This window comes from Rana temporaria, chromosome 10 (assembly GCF_905171775.1).
Source record: "Rana temporaria chromosome 10, aRanTem1.1, whole genome shotgun sequence".
Lineage (NCBI taxonomy): Eukaryota > Metazoa > Chordata > Amphibia > Anura > Ranidae > Rana > Rana temporaria.
Genome location: NC_053498.1, coordinates 135,588,202 through 135,607,861, shown reverse-complemented (window position 1 = coordinate 135,607,861; position 19,660 = coordinate 135,588,202). Strand labels below are relative to the sequence as shown.

General features: G+C 43.0%; 1 protein-coding gene across 1 annotated transcript in view; it reads right to left on the bottom strand.

Moving 5' to 3' along the window:
- Positions 1-19,660, bottom strand: part of CASZ1 (castor zinc finger 1) — a 421,265-nt gene that overhangs the window by 304,274 nt on the left and 97,331 nt on the right. Inside the window, exon 2 of the mRNA XM_040326347.1 lies at positions 10,651-10,749. The gene's annotated coding sequence lies outside the window, so the exon portion shown is untranslated. The remainder of the gene's footprint in view (positions 1-10,650; positions 10,750-19,660) is intronic.

The following is a 19,660-nucleotide window of genomic DNA, read 5'->3' as shown; positions in this document are numbered from 1 at the left end:
ATATATATATATATATATATATATATAGTGTGTGTGTGTGTGTGTGTAGGCCCTGAGCTCCTTGGAATCCTGACTGGACAACAACCAACCTTCCTGGTCCCCTTACCAAAATTTGAGTCCTAGACCAGGTATGGTTTCTTTCTTTCCAGAGAAGAATCCCTAAGAGCCCCATTATACTCAGTTGGGTATTTCACAACTGGGAGAGGGCGCAGGAACACATTGCTTGTTTTCCGCCCAAGACACTAATAAGATCAGATACTACACTTAAAAAAAAAGAAGAGACTTAACCTTACTGCATTACTGGGTGAGCCAATGATCCAGGACAAGCATGCAACCAGTAAAGAGCAGGAAAACTGATTTGTACATTCCTCGTGTGGGCTAGAGACTCACCAGATAATGAAGGGAAGATATGAATGGTAGCCCCAGATCTTCACCATCCTGCACTTCACCATGGTCACTCTAAAGCCTCGTACACACGATAGGTTAACCAGAGGACAATGGTCTGAAGGACCGTTGTCATAGGTTAACCCAGTGTTTCTCAACTCCAGTCCTCAAGGCGCCCCAACAGGTCACGTTTTCAGGCTTTCCATTATTTTTCACAGGTGATTTGATCAGTTTCACTGCCCTAGTAATTACCACAGCCATTTCATCTGAGGGAAAACCTGAAAACATGACCTGTTGGGGCGCCTTGAGGACTGGAGTTGAGAAACCCTGGGTTAACCGATGAAGCTGACTGATGGTCCGTCACGCCTACACACCATAGGTTAAATAACCGATAGTGTCAGAACGCGGTGACGTAAAACACAACGATGTGCTGAAAAAAAACGAAGTTCAATGCTTCCAAGCATGCGTCGACTTGATTCTGAGCATGCGCGGATTTTTAACCGATGGTCGTGCCTACTAACGATCGGTTTTGACCTGTCGGTTAGGAATCCATAGGTTAATTTTAACCACTTGAGCACCGGGCCATCGTCAAATGACGGCTTCACGGTGACTCTGAATATTCAACAGGACGTCTATTGACGTCCTGTATTCCTCCGGCCACTGGGGGGCGCGCGCCCGGCACGTCCCCGAGATGCCGATGCGCGTGCCTGGCGGTCGCGATGTCCGCCAGACACCCGCGATCGGTAACGACAGAGCAGTGACGTGGAGCTCTGTGTGTAAACACAGAGCTCCACGTCCTGTCAGGGGAGAGAGGAGACCGATCCGTGTCTCTTGTACATAGGGACATAGATCGGTCACCTCCCCCAGTCACCCCCTTCCCCCACAGTTAGAACACAATACAGGTACACATATTAACCCCTCCCTCACCCCCTAGTGTTAACCCCTTCAATGCCAGTCACATTTATACAGTAATTAGTGCATATTTATCGCATTAATCGCTGTATAAATGTGAATGGTGCCAAAAACGTGTCAAAAGTGTCCGATGTGTTCGCCGCAATATCACGGTGACCGTAAAAAAATCGCAAATCGCCGCCAATACTAGTAAAAAAATTAATAAAATAAAAATGCCATAAATCTATCACCTATTTTGTAAACGCTATAACTTTTGCGCAAACCAATCAATATATGATCATTGCGATTTTTTTTACCAAAAATATGTAGAAGAATACGTATCGGCCTAAACTGAGGGAAAAAAAAGTTTTTTTAAAAAAAATTGTGATATTTATTAAATAAAAAAGTAAAAAAAAATTGTGTTTTTTTTTTTAAATTGTCACTCTTCTTTTGTTTAAAGCGCAAAAAAATAAAAACCGCAGAGGTGATCAAATACCACCAAAAGAAAGCTCTATTTGTGGGAACAAAATGATAAAAAAAATTGTTTGGGTACAGTGTAGCACGACCGCGCAATTGTCATTCAAAGTGCGACAGTGCTGAAAGCTGAAAATTGGCTTGGGCAGGAAGGTGCGTAAGTGCCCGGTATGGAAGTGGTTAAAGCAAGTTGGCTTTTTTTTAACCGATGGTTAAATAATCTATGGGGCCCACACACAATCGGTTTTGACCGATGAAAACGGTCCTTCAGACCGTTGTCCTCTGGCATACCTCCCAACATTTTAAAGATCCACTGAGGGACATTTTTGTTGAGCGTGGGGGGGCGGCCAAATAAAGTTGTTGAGCGGGGGGGTTGGGGGGCAGCCGATCAAAGTTGTTGAGGGGGGCCGACGATTTGTGGGTGAGCGGGGGGGGGGTTGCCGTGGATGGATGTGAAGTTCTTGCCACTCACCACTGCACAGCCTGTCAGTTCTCCTCGTATGTTTGCCCTCAGAACGTTTTCTTCTCCTTCCTGTGCGGGAAAGTTAACCACTTTGCGGGACTGCGGCAGGATGCAGTCTGTGCGTGAAGTTCCCGCAGAATCCGGGATGCCTCTGGTTAACCCATCGTGTGTACGAGGCCTAACAGTATATTTCTATCCTAACTATTCAGTCAGTTGCTGGACTCAAATTTGTTTAAAAAAAAAACTTTATTTAAACTTCAACATTTTATACATAGCAACATTACTGCATTAGAAAACAAAACTATTGAAATGGCTGTAATCTTTTATGGGACAGGAAGTCAGCTATGTGTGAGAAAAGACCTCACCCTAGCTCTATTATCTCTAATATATTCCTTTCTGATAATCTCCTAAAATCTTTACATATTTATCTCTGAGCATTACTTAAAGCTCTTTCATACATCAATGTATTTTGATGTGTATATCATATGGGATAATAGCCATACCTGTTTATTTCCTAAACGTTGCAGTCATGACCAGGAAATGCCAAGTAGGCACCACCCAAGGCCTACACATCACAGCAGTTATATTACTGAGAACACCATGAGCCCCAAAACCCGGGGAACCCCCCTGCTACGCATATTTTGGTTTGTTCCTATAGGCGATAGCTGGCCCCACACACCTTCTATCACCTATCCCTCCCATTCACCCGTCACTGTAATGAGTGGTCACCAGCGAGGTGCAGGTGGGAGCGGGGCTCTTACCCTACATAATTTGTATAAAATGTACATACAACATGGGAAAGTTGGACCGACATGAAGGCAGCTGGGGGGGGGGGGGGTCTTGCCATGACCTAGCACTGGTTCTTTACAAGATAATCCTAAGGCCAGTTATTTGCAGGGTGTCAATTCAGCTCAGTGTGTAAAGTGTTAGGGCGAATAACATTTTGTCTAAATTGATTTATAAAGGCTCATTTTAATATACAGTGGCCTCCTCAGTGATCAACAGGATCCTTGAGGTGAAGTGCGGATGGTCTAAAAATGGTGACATGTGTGAGCCCTTCACTTCTGAGCCCTGCACTCTGTGTAATACACACTCATGAGCCTTCGCCCTATCGTATTTGCACTCCTGTGTGATACATACTCTGGTGCCCTGCACTCTGTGTAATACACACTCCTGAGCCCTGCACACTGTGCAGTACACACTCCTGAGCCCTGCACCCTGTGTGATACATTCTATGGAGCCCTGCATCCTCTGTAATACACACTTCTGAGCACTGCACCATGTGTAAAACACACGCACAAGCCTTCACCCTGTCTTATTTGCACTCCTGTGTGATACATACTCTGGAGCCCTGCACGCTGTGTAACACACACACTCCTGAGCCCTGCACACTGTGTGATACACACTCCTGAGCCCTGCACACTGTGTGATACACACTCCTGAGCCCTGCATCCTCTGTAATACACACTCCTAAGCCCTGCACCATGTGTAATACACACTCATGAGCCTTCACCCTGTCTTATTTGCACTCCTGTGTGATACATACTCTGGAGCCCTGCACTCTGTGTAACACATACACTCCTGAGCTCTGCACTCTGTGTAACACACACATTCCTTAACCCTGCACTCTGTGTAATACACACTCCTGGGCTCTGCACCCTGTGTAATACACACTCCTGGGCCCTGCACCCTGTGTAATACACACTCCTGGGCCCTGCACCCTGTGTAATACACACTCCTGAGCTGCCCTGCACCCTTGTGTGTTATGCATTCCTGAGCCCTGCACCCTGTGTAATTAGCACTCCTGAGCTCTACTCCTTGTGCAATACACACTCCTGAGCCCAGCACCCGGTGTGATACACACTCCTGAGCTCTACCCCTTGTGTAATACACTCCTGAGCCCTGAACCCTGTGTGATACATACTCCTGAGCCCTGAACCCTGTGTGATACACACTCCTGAGCCCTGCACCCTGTGTGATACACAGTCCTGATCCATGAGCCCTGTGTGATACACACTCCTGAGCCCTGCATCCTGTATGGTACACACTCCTGAACCCTGCACCCTGTGTGATGCACACTCCTGAGCCCTGCACCCTATGAGAAATACTCTCCTGAGTACTTGCATCTATTCTCTGAATTAAAAAGCCCTGTATGTATTTAAAGGCCATTTTAAATGAACACATAAATAGATTAAATGTTACTTTGATATCTGACAGGAGTTCAGCTTTAAAAAAATAAAATAATCTCTGCGCTTTGTAGAGAATACCATGCCTTCCGCCCCAATATAACCAGAAAACCTTTGTTCTACTCCTTGTAATACTGCTACGATTTATGTTAGGAAACATGTTATTATAATGCTTGTTAAACATGGACAAAATGTAACTGAAGTACATCAGCAGACAAACTTTAAATTCTAATTATATGCCATCTAATGTCATATTGCAGTGGTTGGATCGCTCTGAAATTAGGATTTGTGGTCTTGTAGCAGACACAGAGGGGGTGTGGCGGCCACAATGAACTGTAAAGGAAGTAATATTAGATTTAATACGTACAAATGGATAGATTATCAGATGTGACTGTGGCGGAGAGCTAATGTTATACTGATCGCCTATCAGCGTGATTTAGTAGACAGCCGACATCAGCCTAACTACAGGAGATTCAAGAGGCTTCACATTTTAAAAGCGCTGATGCCCCCCAGACATAAAACAAGGGGAGTTTCGCTTTTTTTTTTTTTTTTTAAAGGCGATTAAAAAGGGCTGACAATCCGGCTTTTTGTTTTCAGATCTAAATGAAAAAAAAAATCAGACTTGTAGGTCCATATTTGTAATCTAAAGCAGGGTTCTCCAAACTATGGCCCCTGGGCCAGATCCGGCCCTTTACAAAATTTAATCTGACCTGTGGATAGGGTTAGGGGTATATCCTCAATATGGACAGAATGAGGATTCAGATTATCAGAGGGTCTCTGCTTCGACCTGATGTATGGGGGACTCTTATGCCGCGTACACACCATCACTTTATGTGATGAAAAAAAACGACACTTTCTGTGAAGTAAAAAATGACGTTTTTGAAACTTCAATTTTCAAAGACGAAGTTGCCTACACACCATCGTTTTCTCACAATGATCTTGCAAAGTGAGGTTACGTTCCACCACGTTTTACCATTGAAGCTTGCTTCATAAGTAGCTTCTGGGCATGCGTGGATGAAAAAACGTCTTAGAAAACGACGTTTTTTTGCTACACACGGTCAATTTCTGTGAAGTAAAAAGTGCACTTTTGAAAAACGACCAAAAAAAATTGAAGCATGCTTCAATTTTTTTTGGTCGTTTTTTACAAGACATAAAACAACGTTTTCCCCCACACACAGTCAATTAAAGTGACGTTTTTAAAAACGTCATTTTTTTTCATCACATAAAGTGATGGTGTGTACGCGGCATTAAAGGGGTGTTCCAGCCTTTTTTTAAGTTTATTAGAAGTCAGCAGCTACAAAAAGTGTAGCTGCTGGCTTTTAATAAACAGACACTTACCTGCTCCACGGCTCCATCGACGCACCGGCCGGGGCTCCGCTCCTCGCCCCCCCCTCGACGGCAGGCGTCTTCATTCCTAGTGTGGGCACCCGGCAGTGACAGCTTTCGGCTTCACGGCCGGGCACCCACTGCGCATGCACGAGCAGCACTGCGCATGCGCGAGCGGCGCAGTGCCATCCGATTGGACAGGCGCTCGCCTACAGGGAGGGGCTGCAATAAGGCGATTAAGCTAATCGCCTTACCAGCCCCTCGGCAGAAGGAGGAAGTGGGACAGGAAGTCCCCTTCTCCTGAAGCCCCCACTCCCCCCCCCAAAAAAAATTACATGCCAAATGTGGCATGTAAGGGGGCGAGGAGTGGGTTAAGCTGAAGTTCCATTTTTAGGTGGAACTCCGCTTTAAGGACCCCGATATAAGGTGGGGGGCTCTAATGGGGATCCTGATGTAGAGGGGAACTCCGATGGGGACCCTAATGTAAGGGGGGACTCTGAGGAGGACCATGATGTAAAAGGAGAATTCATTTATTTCTAAAACTTTTTTTTTAGGCAAATATTTTTTAAATATTTTTTTTTTTTTTACATTTTTAAAAAATATATATTTTTTTAAATTTTATCCTCATAGTGAAACATTTGTACATGCCTGATCTAAAGAGATACAGCTCATAAAAAGACAACAAATACAATTATTTGGTGTAGACACTGGTCAGATGGAAGCAGATATGTTCGTGAATGAAGGATACCACCTTTAAGCTATCGTAGTTCATGTTGGGAATGTATGGAAGGGATTTTTAAGGTGCCAAAAAAAGGGGTTTTAAAATACAAAAGGGCCAGATTCAGATACATTGCAGTATCTGTCGGCGCGGCGTAGGGCGCAAGTTCCGTATGCAGAAAGAACTTGCGCCCTTAGTTACGGCGGCGTAACGTATGTGTGGCGGTGTAAGCCCGCCTAATTCAAATGGGGATGATGTGGGCGTGTTTTATGTAAATTCACTGTGACCCCACGTATTTGATGTATTTTACGAACGGCGCATGTGCCGTTCGTGAAAAAATCCCAGTGCGCATGCTCGAAATTATGCCGCAAGTCGTCATTGCTTTAGACGTGAGCGTAACTTACGTACAGCCCTATTCGCGAACGACTTACGCAAACGATGTAAAATTTTCAAAACTCGACGCGGGAACGACGTCCATACTTAACATTAGCTACGCCTCATATAGCAGGGGTAACTTTTACGCCGGAAAAAGCCTAACGTAAACGACGTAAAAAAATGCGCTGGCCGGACGTACGTTTCTGAATCGGCGTATCTACCTAATTAGCATATTCATTGCGTAACTATACGGAAGCGCCACCTAGCGGCCAGCGTAAATATGCAGCCTAAGATACGATGGTGTAAGACACTTACGGATCTTAGGGGAATCTATGCGTAACTGATTCTCTGAATCAGTCGCATAGTTACGACCGACGCACTCAGATATACGACGGCGTATCCGGAGATACGCCGTCGTATCTCCTTTCTGAATCCGGGCCAAAGATTCCAAAATCACATACATTTTATTCTATATGAACCAAGATTAAAATCATGCAACCAACAACAACAATTTCATGCGGTCGTGATGCATGTACAGTGGTTTCTGCTCAACATGTTTCACCATGAAATGGCTTCTTCAGGAGACTCATGTCTCCTGTACAGGGCTTCATGAGTCTCCTGAAGACGCCATTTCATGGTGAAATATGTTGAGCAGAAAACAATTTTACATGCATCACGACCGCATAAAATTGTTGTTGTTGGTTTTAAACAAAATGCTGGATTTTAATCTTGGGTCATACAGAATAAAATGTATGCGATTTTAGAATCTTTGTATTTTGATACACCTTTTTTTTTGGCACCTTAAAAATCCCTTCTATACATTCCCAGCATTAGCTTTTAAACTTTGGGATGTGGTGACTTGATCCTCAAATCTCCAGCTGCTCTTTAGTGCTTGCTTTCACTATATGGGGTTCAGTGCGGGGGCATGGGATCTATTGGGGTCTGCATATTGGCACCTGGGCTTTCCTTTGCTCCGCCACATTTCCTAGCCAAACTACATTCATATTAAGAATCATGAATAGTGTTACATTGATGTATTTAATGAATGAATTGATAAATAATTTCTGTCTTATCTCTTTAGAGCAATTCATTGTGATGGTCACGTCATAAATCCCCTGATGAAGCCAAAGGATTGGCGAAACTCGTTGGGAAGACCTGACCACTGGCTTGTATCCTAATGTATCGCTCCCACAATATCTGTATATTGCCCTTATGTCTGAACTAAACTTTTTTATCTTTGTGTAACCAATAAAACTTTTTTAATTTTAATATATCCGCTTTGTTTGGTTTCTATTTTGGCACCGCAATAATCCCACACTCCTCCATTCCCTCTTTTTACTCAATTAAGGGATGAGGTGCCGTATTCTTATTTGGACTATCGACCACTAACTACCCACTTTTCCAGCTGCTCTTTCTAAACACCTTTAAGCTAGGTTCACGTTGACAACACTTCTTCACTGCCCCTTTAAAAAGTGATAATTAATTGCTTTTCAGAGGACAGTAGAGCATCAGCTTTCAGGAGACCATAGCTATGCCTTCTAAATGCCTTGTTTTTTTTCTGTTGATTTTTTTATTTTATTTTGCTGAACTGGGTATTTGCATTGGACTGCCATGGCGCAACTACAAGCCAAGAGCCAAGCATTTGGCTCACAGTTGCAACCAGTTCCCATTGACTTCAATGGTCAAGTCTGACAAGCAGTGACCCCTGTCTAATTCAACAAGCTAAGTTTTGCCACGGTTGTGGCGCAAAGCATTACAGGTGTGACACGTGCACAATCCCCATTGGCTGTCAAGTTAGGCTTCCGGTGAGTGATACAGATGCCCATTTCTACTGCCTGTGTGGACTAGGCCTTGTGGACACACTAGCGCTATACAAAAGATAAATCAGATTTTTGTAACAAACACCTTGCAGATCACATATAAAGAATGCACTTTAATATGTACATTGTATAATCTGGCCTATTGGGGTACAAGCATGGAAAGTCATTCCTACCGATACGATAATACAATGACATTGGCCAACATTGGCCCCTGGGTACGTTGTTGCAGTGAGACATATTGTTAATAAAGCATATCCAAAACCAAATCTTATTTTTATTTATTTAAACACTTGTAAGGTGTTTTTTGTTTATTTTTATCTGGGTCGCATTTGAAAAAAAAATCCCTTTACTTCCTGTTGTACAGACACATCAGGAAACGAGGAGAAATCTCTCCAAAGTGAGGTTAACCCCTATTAGACCGCTGTGATTGAAAAAAGTATTTCTATTGGAAGATCTCCCCTTTTTATATAGTGACAACCAAAATGTTTGGATTTTCCCTCATTTTCAGTCCTGGCGACAATAGTCACCAGCAGGGATGCGCTTGGGTGTGGCCCAGTTGGGTTCAGCCTAAACCCAAAATGTAGTCATCATGCTGGGCCAATGAGTTGTGGGTGGGAGATTGCCTGCCCTGCAGCTGCATCTATACAGTTGTCATACGGCCCTATTAGGACAATGTCATGGACCCAATAGGCTAGATCAGGGATCTTCAAACTACGGCCCTCCAGCTGTTGCAGGACTACATATCCCATGAGGCATTTCAAGACTCTGACATTCACTGACATGACTAGGCATGATGGGAATTGTAGTTCCTGAACAACTGGAGGGCCGTAGTTTGAGGACCCCTGGGGTAGATGATCTTTTTAGGTCAATGATGTCATAGGGATCTCCTGCAGGGTGGGGATTCTCCTACTCATAGCTCATTTGGGATGGAGGTAGTGTGATCATGTGACAGCTTCCCGCAGGTTTGGGTAAACTGACTGGGTTTGGATCCAAACCCAGCTCATTCCTGGTTACCAGAACATGGACACTAGGGCCCTTGGCTACTATAAATGAGCAATGGTGGGGTAATTGTGGGTATGGAAAGTCATGATAACGTGTGCATGAAAATAGTTTGTATTATGATACATTCAGTTCTGTAATGATTTGCTATTTAGGCTTGTAAGTCAACATTTTCATCAATTGAGTGACCTAGATTAGTGGTCTCCAAACTGCGGCCTGGGGGCCGATGTGGCCCTTAGCTTGTTTTTTTCCAGCCCTTGGGGCACTATTTTATTCACTGGCACTAACGATGTGGCACAGTTCCTTCCAATGGCACCAACAATGGGGCCCCAACGATGCCAATGATGGAGCACCATTCCTCCCAATTACACCAATGATGGGGGATTGTTTCTTCCCACTGATGCTGGGACATTTTGTACTCTCAATGGCCACAGTCCGGCCCCCCTAAAGTCTGCTGGACATTAAACTGGCCCTTTGTTTAGAAAGTTTGGAGACCCTTGGCCTAGGTGATCTGACGTTATACATTATATTGTTCTGACAATATACTGCCACATTATACTGTAAGGCAGGTTTAGAGGATAAAATGATTGCCCCTAATGACCAGGGCACTTTACATCTGTAGGCATACAACGCAAAACCAATTATATGCTTCATAAGTTATATGAGAAAATTGACATATGAAAAAAAATAATAATACAATGAGATATATGTACACTGTATATACAGTATATATATATATATATATATATATATATATATATATATATATATATAAACTGGTCAGGACAACGCAAGCCCAGCATACATCTCAATCCTTCAGGTGTAAAGTAAACAAGAAGACCACCCAATCTCCAATATATATAAATAAATACATTGAGTTTTTTTATAATATATATATATATATATATATATATATATATATATATATATATATATATATATATATATATATATATTTTTTTTTAGGCAAGTCGAATGTTTTAATAACTTATAAAATTTATATATTTGACGTACCTTGTAGATAACATCCAGCAGAAGAGATGTCCATTCCAACCCGTTACACCTCAGCACCGGCTTCGCTCTATGTACGATCGATATGCCTTCAATGAATCGCTACAAGAAAAAGACAGAAATTACATACATATCACATTTGATTTGCTCAAATTTTATATCACCTAAAAACTGAATAGAAAACATGGCAGGAGTTCCTTAAACACAGAACGATTTAGATATTTGAACAAAGGACTTGATGTACCCAAGTACAAGTGCTGAAAACTGCTGTCAAATTACACATACATGAAGACAATGCTGTGTTTTGGGTTTGAGTATCCAACTTAACATATACTTTCAGGCCTTCGTTTCAGTTGGGGGCCAGTAAAACCTTGCAGTTGAGTCACGTTTTTTTCACCCCAATGGCTCCTCATATAGCTGCAGAGTCAGCAGCCGAGGCTGTACATGTATCGCGGCCAGGACGCTTTCGGTGGGTGAAACGCAACCTATTTAAGTGAATGGGGATGCTCTGCAACCACCCCGGAGGAAAAGCACCTCCTCGTCGCCTATCAAATGCTCTCTGAAAAATGAGTTGAACGCAGATTGCTCTTCCCTTAGCTTCATGTATGGATATGCGATAAAGCTGACTATGTGTTAAATACTTTGCACTCTAGTGCAGCCTTTTTCAACCAGGGTGCCTTCAGTTTGTTTTCAGGGATGCCTTGCCACAATGCGTAGAAATTGCCCAAAAAGTGTATACAAGCCAGCAGGTGGATCAAGCCTGCCTATTAGTTACATAAAGCTACAGGATTTCATTGTGCACCAATACAACCTTCTAGCCACCAGCATCCTAACAAGCAATGACATCATCGATTGATGAGGAGGACTTCGGGCACCTGCCCAACATCCTTGTTTGTCCTTCATCTTCCCCTCTCCCTGGATAAACGAGCAGTTAATCCGTGCAATACGGGCAAAGTCCAACTGCATGGGAAAACTTTTTTTTTTTTACTTGGAATTTGGCTTTACGCTTCCACATTTGAACAGACAGATGCAATGTCTATAAACAAGCTTCTTGAGACCAAGAGCTATAAAATTGTCCCATTGTTGCTGACCCAAACAACCTGACTCTTCTTTCTTCTCCTGTTTTTTTTTTTTTTTGCTGACCCAGATACCTGGCGACTCTTTGCTTGCCGCCTGCCAAAACCCCTGCCTGAATTTAAATACTCTGCTTCCTTCCTGCCAAGATACTTTTCGTGGTCCCAAGTATGGTATAGGTTGCGGAGGAGTAGGGAAAGCTTAGGGCCTACATCTGCACTTTCCCAAGCTGCCTCTTGGGTTGGACCAGCCCGGCTGCATTCCGTCTCCCTTGGCAGGCGCTAGCTTCAGCTTAGGCCTACTACCGTTGACCCTCCGCTACACTGACTCAGTTCCCAGTTGGGTGAGATACCCAGCCGGGCTGATGATCTGTTTGCAAGGTCTCCAATCCATCAGTTATTGCACTTCGGGCCTCTGTGTGTCTACTGCCGCCACACCTACCCAACAAGTTTTATATCTTCTGGTCTCAAGTAGCTGGTTTAAAGACACAGCACCAACCTAATCAAAGGCTGATGATTAAATACCTTTCCAGGCCACCCCCAGCATCATAACGTGTGCTGCGCAGGTTGGAAAACCAAGGCTGAAGTGTAAGTAGAGTCACAAGGAAATCCTGGGTTGTAACAGGGTAAGGAGACCTAGAAGGAGGCTGGAAATGAAGAATGCCTGAGCATGTCTGCACAGAGCTGTAACCAACATTGACTAAATGTAGCCGTGTTAGGTCAATGATGTCATGGTCATTGCCCCAGCTGCAGTCGATTGGGCCTGCAAGGATGCCATCATGCAATAGCTTCCCATGGGTTCTGCTGAACTAGGTTCGGACCGAACCCAGCTCACCCCAACTTGCAAAACAAACAGCCTATTTGCCTTTAGTAAATGAACACCATTATCTCCACTTCTTTCACTTACATGCATTTTTAATTCAAATAAATCTTATACGAAAAAAAAAGAAAACAGGAAATGAATACTGCCATACATTTTCCAAAAAATAGCTGCTTAGTGCACGTCTTTGGTTAATTTGTACTTATTCCATTATCAGCTCATTACAAGAAGATTATGATGTGTCATTTTATGCAGAGGATAATCATATTTCCCAGCTTTATACCTTGACACCAGCCAAAGTCCACAACAACATTTACTAATCAACCTCAACCTCGGGAAATTTCAGAAAGAAATGTGTAAGTTGTCCTCCAGCAGAACAGATAGGACATGTTCCTCGTAGCTGTCCTATTTTCTCCATGACAAAGAAGGAAAGCGGCGACTAATCGCGGCCGTTCTATATTAACATATCCTGAACCTGTTCTAGGCTTGTGAATGTAGGGACCCAACAGAAGAGTGGAGGAAAAGCAGCCAATTGTTAAAAAACAAAGAGTAACTGTTTAGATCCCTTTCGGATAGGGACGCGGCCAAACATGGGGGCCAAATGTGTCAACGCAGCTACCAAGAGGCTGCGTGTCATTTAAACAAATATTGTGGCGTTTCCATGGCAATTCCTGTTTTGAATATCCTACGTGCACATTTTGGAAAAAAAGACCCTTCCTGTTTGCACTTTAATAACTAATTTTTTTTGTATTTGTACGAAGTCTTGGCAAAAAAGCTCTATTCTTACCTAGAGGAGCAATTCATTTACACAGGATGTGAAAAACACGGGAAGGATGGCAAGAGTGTGCCCTTTCCTTTAGACCAAGTTATTTAGATAAACTTCTAAACAGTAACTAGATACTCTATAAGGTATTGGTAATATAATTTTCCCTATTGCAATTATTATCTGTAGGTTTTCAGCTGAACTTCAGGCAAATGTCTAATAATTATACATATCAGAGCCATTTTATCTTATAAAATAATTTGTGTTTTTGTCCATCTAGTCCCGAGATAGAAACCACCCTGCCACGCAGTCTCACACAGCAGGAAGCCTTATTTTTCTCTGCTACAGTTAAAGGCCAAGTCAACGTTTTGCAATAAAAAAACACATAAATAATGGTTTAATTTTTTTGCATAGGATGCTGCAAAGCCATGCAATCATGATCGGTGGATGGTGGGTGCAATTCTCTGTCTCCTGAAGACTATTCCTGCAGCCCATGGTCTGTAATGGGATATGCACCATATATTGGTGGTCAGTGGAGAAATGTCTTCATATGTTTGAAGTCAGTGGAGAGATGCCTCCAAATACTGGTTGTCAGTGGAGAAAGACCTTCTTATACCTGTGGTCAGTGGAGAAATGCCTCCATATATTGGTGATCAGTGGAGAAATGCCTTCATATATTGGTGATCAGTGGAGAAATGCCTCCATATATTGGTGATCATGGAGAAATGTCTTCATATATTGGTGATCAGTGGAAAAAATGCCTTCATATATTGGTGATCAGTGGAGAAATGCCTTCATATATTGGTGATCAGTGGAGAAATGCCTTCATATATTGGTGATCAGTGGAGAAATGCCTTCATACATTGGTGATCAGTGGAGAAATGCCTCCATATATTGGTGATCAGTGGAGAAATGCCTCCATATATTGGAGGTCAGTCGAGAAAGGCCTTCATATATTGGAGGTCAGTGGAGAAAGGCCTCCTTATTTTGGTGGTCAGTGGAGAGATGCCTTCATATATTGGAGGTCAGTGGAGAGATGCCTCCATATACTGGTGGCCAGTGGAGAAATGCCTCCTTACATTGGTGCTCAGTGGAGAAATGCCTCCTTATATTGGTGATCAGTGGAGAAATGCCCCTTTACATTGGTGATCATTGTGGGAAAGCCCCCTTGCACTGGTTCTCAATGTAGAAGTGGTGCCTTATATTAAACGCCATTAGGAAATTGCCCTTACATTGGTTGTCATTGTAGTCAGGAGATCAATGTGACATTGCTCACTCTCAAGAAACATCCACTAATCTCTGGAGGCACCCTAGGGTTCCACAGAACCCTAGCTGAGAAAGTACAGGCTATAATAGAAATTTAAGAAACTTTCTTAAAGCACCATTTTCAGGTGAACTTCTCTAAAACCCAACACAGCCATCTTTTGGGTTGTGCAGGATTCTACTTATCTGCAACTAAATAACATCAGAGTTGCACAAGACAATGATACAAGTCACTAGGGAGATCTAGTGCTGTAAGGCAAGGACATCTTTATATGGCATTTTCCGATACATCCAAGTATTCCTCCATCCATGGGTTAGCGAAGGAATTGGTAGTTTCCAAGGGAATAGAGGATCACCTTTCATCATGCCTGTCGTCATATTGTATCAGTCTCTATCACTGTACAGGGGCTCCCTTGTGAATATCGTACACTTACAAATTAACTGGTTATTCCAACTTTTTTATGACAGGTTAATTTTAAACATAAGAACGGGAAACAAACGTTTATTATGATCTCTGAAAACTGTTCAACTGGGGAGAACTTTGGCGTATGTTATCTATTCTATCGAATGTCTATTCTCCTGGGCAGACGGACCCCCTCTGTCTCAAGTAGCTTAAATATCTATTAAGTAAATAGTAAGAGAACCAAATTAAATGCACCACCTTCGACCACTACAGCACTAGCAGGTAGCTTTTTTTTATTGCAATACTAAATAAAGTATATACATTATTATTATACAGGATTTAATATTTGCATATACAGCAAGGAAAAGGTTACACAGTCGGTACGATAGAATAAAGCATTCATGGTAAACATGAGGTACAGATTCACCAAGCAAAATTTTGGATTCAGAGGCCAACTCCGGGCAAAAATCTGAATTTAACTGTGCATTGTGCATGGAGTACCTTTATCACCTACAATGTTGGCAAAAACATCTTCATACCCTATTCTTTGGTCTATCCTCTCAAACTCTCCTATACCTTTCTCTAACAGCAAACAAATTTCCTACCCTGTGTGTCTGACACTTTTCCCCTGCTCCTTATATTACCGTGGAATGATCACTTCACTACACAACCCCCCCCCCCTCGTAGTTCAATTGCTTGTGAGAAGACCCTGCTGGATGGAAGTGTCGCCGTCACCGACAGAACATGTCCACATCATGCATGGTATGATGTGGACCCCCAAAGAAAGACCCGCTGGGTGTAAAGAGAAGAGGTGAAGAAGCCTGGCACCCAAACATGACAAATGGTTTTAGGTAAGCAAAAAGGGAATTTTTTTAGAAGGTGGAAGAGGGTCCTTGTTTTGCCCAGAATTGGGCTTTAGGATTTGCAGTAAGGGAAAGAGAACTACAACCCATGCATCAATGAAGAACTTATGGGTATGCCATCCAAAATCTTTTGCCTTCTATTTATTTGTGGTCAAGTAAAGTGAAAATGTATAGATAATTATGATTAGGAGGTAGATACGGGAATGTCTACAAATCTTGGCCTTGTCCAATCAAGCCCACCCCTGTTTTTTCAAACTTGGTAGAAGAGCCCCTGGCCTCACAAGTTAACCTATTCAGTGGCGGCGATATTTTATTCCAAAAGTTCATTGTTCTTCCAGTGTAGGACCACAGTTTTTCTCGGAAATCATAAACCAGGGGAAGAGTGAATTGCTGCATAATGATATTATTCAGGATTAATAGCGTGTCAACAGTTTGCTCAGCACTTTACACGTAGCAAGCTTTGGACCCTAAATGGATATGGGGCTAAAAGGAACAGTTCAGAATCCTGGATTACACCTAGAACCCTGACATGAATAGATGGATTGATGGCTGTGCCATCGATCTTGATAAAGAGGTCAAGGGAAGGGGCACATAGGGGAGGAAATAAGAGCTCGATTTTGGTTAGACTGATTTTGAGGAAGTGGTGAGACATCCAGACTGATATGTCTGTTAGTAAATTAGTGATGTGTGAGGCCGCGTACACACGGTCGGTCCATCCGATGAGAATGATGGAGTGAGCTGAGGGGTAGAGAAATAGACTTGGGTGTCGTTAGCGTAGAAATGGTATTGGAGCTGACCCAAAATGGAGGTGTAGATCAAGAATAGGAGAGATCCAAGAACAGAACCTTAGGGGATCCCAACGGAAAAAGGAAAATTAGGAAGAAAATATAATTGTACGGGAGACACTGAAGGTGCGGTGGGATAGGTGAAGAGTACAGTCACATAGACCAAGGGAGTGAAGGTTTTTTTCTTGAGGAGGTGATGGTCAACTGTGTGAGAGGCAGCAAAGAGGTACCAGGAATAGGAGTACAGAAAAGTGTCCATTAGTTTTAGACACTAGTAGATAATTTGTGAGTTTTAGGAGTGTTTAGGAGTGTTGAGGGAGAACAGAAAAACTCATTCAACGTTCCTCAAGAGACCCAGTAAACATGTCTTAAAATCGGGCCATAGAAAAAAGAACAAAAATTCTTGGTCTTATTTTTCTCACATTATTGTGCCAGCTGCTACCCGTGGTTTTCATACCATAATCGAAAGTGCCTGATCCAACATGCTGGATTTTGTTTAGAAAATCGAAACAAATGATGGCACAATGGTATGCACCATTTTCGTTTTTTTAAAATCGACAGAACGCTCGTCTTTCGACTAGTCTATGGCCGGACTTAGGTCGCGTACACACGATCAGTCAAAACCGATGAAAACGGACTGAAGGTCTGTTTCATCGGTCCAAACCGATCGTGTTTGGGCCCCATCGGTCAGTTATCCTTCGGTCAAAAAAAAAAGAGAACTTGCTTTAAAATTTGACCGATGGAAGCCTAACCGATGGGTCAAAACCGATCGTTAGTATGCAAAAGCATCGGTCAAAAGGAGTCAGATGCATGCTTGGAAGCATTGAACTTCGTTTTTTTTTAGCACGTCGTGTGTTTTACGTCACCGCGTTCTGACACGATCATTTTTTTAACCGATGGTGTGTAGGCACATCAGACCATCAGCCAGCTTCATCGGTTAACCAATGAAACGGTCCTTCAGTCCGTTTTTATCGGTTTTGACTGATCGGGTGTACGCGGCCTTAGGGTTATAGATATTAGGAATAGTGAAGTTCATAGATCTGAATTCTGTGTCTGCCGACCAAAAGGGTCTCATTTCACTTCAACCACAAACCAAGTGCATCAAATCGCCCTCCTCACTCTGACATTTGTAACTTATAGGGGTATCATGCTTGAGCAGGTAGCAATAATGATTGTATCCATGTTAGCATTATACAGTATCTAACACTTTCACCCAAAATGTATTCAGAAGAGTTTCTTATCACAAAAGTAGCTAGCATCCAGCATTTAACCACACGCCATCTCCAATGCTTAATAAATGAATATTAGCTTGGAACAAGGTCGCCCTGTAAATGCTTTGGAACAGACAAAATTCTGATAATGTTGTACACCGTGCAGAAACCATTTTTAATAATAAACAAATAAAATATTTATGAGGCCCAAATTACTGGTCAATATTTTTATTTCAGTCCAAATAAAGCAGCTAATTATTACTATGATTCAATTTATATTTAAGAAGTTTTACTGCCAGAATTATTATATTATCTCACAGACAAGCAGATCTTTCTTTAGCACACAACTACAGCAGTCTTGTTAAGGGGACAGTATTAAAAAAAATGGGACTTCCAGGATTTAAAATGTAATTTCAAGCTGATAAAATCTTTAGTGTAAATACATGTATTTCTCCTAGATTGTTCTTATTTACATCCGTGGTCCGATCCACTACATTTTACAAATGTACATTCTCTGGCGGCTTTATTATGTACACCTGTTCAATTTCTTGGTAACACAAATTAATAATCAGCCAATCACATGGCAGCAACTCAATGCCTTTAGGCAGGGCCGGTGCAAGGATTTTTGCCAACTCAGGCGAAGGTGCATTTTGCCGCCCCCCCGGTCACGCACACGCGCACACACCATACATTATATATGTATATATATATCAGACCCCCCCCTTTACTAACTACAGACCCCCTCCGTTAGTATAGACCCCATTCTAAGTACAGACCACCCTCCGTTAGTATAGACACCCTCCCTCAGTACAGACACCCCATCAGTGTAGAATCCCCCCTCTTAGTGCAGACACCCCACCTTTAGTGCAGACCTCCCATCAGTATAGATTTCCCCCCTATAGTGTATACCCCCCCCGCTAGTATAGTATCCCCCTTAGTGCAGTCCCCCACGGTATAGACACCCCCCCATAGTGCAGACTCCCCCATCAATATAGACACCCCCATCAGTATAGACATCCCCCCTTAGTACAGACCCCCGCAGTATAGACACCCCCCTTAGTTCAGACCCACCATCAGCATAGTCACCCCTCTCCCCTCCCATAGCGCCCTTCCACATGTCCATCTACTTATAATAGAGTAATAAAGTGTACAGCACAGACCTCAGAACAGCGCGGCAGCAGACGTATACACACAGCGGTGTGTGTCCCTTGGCTCCTCCTACTCATTATATGTAAAGAGCGAGGAGGAGGCGCCGGCGGCTTCAGTCCGCTCCACCGAATTAGAGCAAGGTCAGATCAACAGGGCAGTGGGCGGTGATAGCGGTGCCGCTATCCACGGGTGTCACCCCTCTGGTGGATGTCAGCATCCCCGCACCCACCTAGCAACGCTTGTGTCGAGCGGGCGACTATCCTGGTCAATTTTCCACCCTGGGCATCGCTGGCGCCGTAAGTCAAGTGCCCATGTTGCCTTGCGCTAGCACCGGCCCTGCCTTTAGGCATCTAGACGTGGCGAAGGCGACTTGCTGAAGTTAAAACCGAGCATCAGAATGGAAGAAAGGGGATTTAAGTGGCTTTGAATATGGCATGGTTGTTGGTGCCAGACGGCTGGTCTGAGTATTTCAAAAACTGCTGATCTACTGGGATTTTCTTGTACAACTATCTCTCGGATTTATAGAACGTGATCCGAAAAAAAGAAAAAATATCCAGTGAGCGACAGTTGTGTGGACAAAAATGCCTTGCTGATGTCAGAGGAGACTGGTTCAAGATGATAGAAAGGCAATAGTAACTCCAAAAAAAAAAAAACACTTATTACAACCAAGGTATGCAGAATAC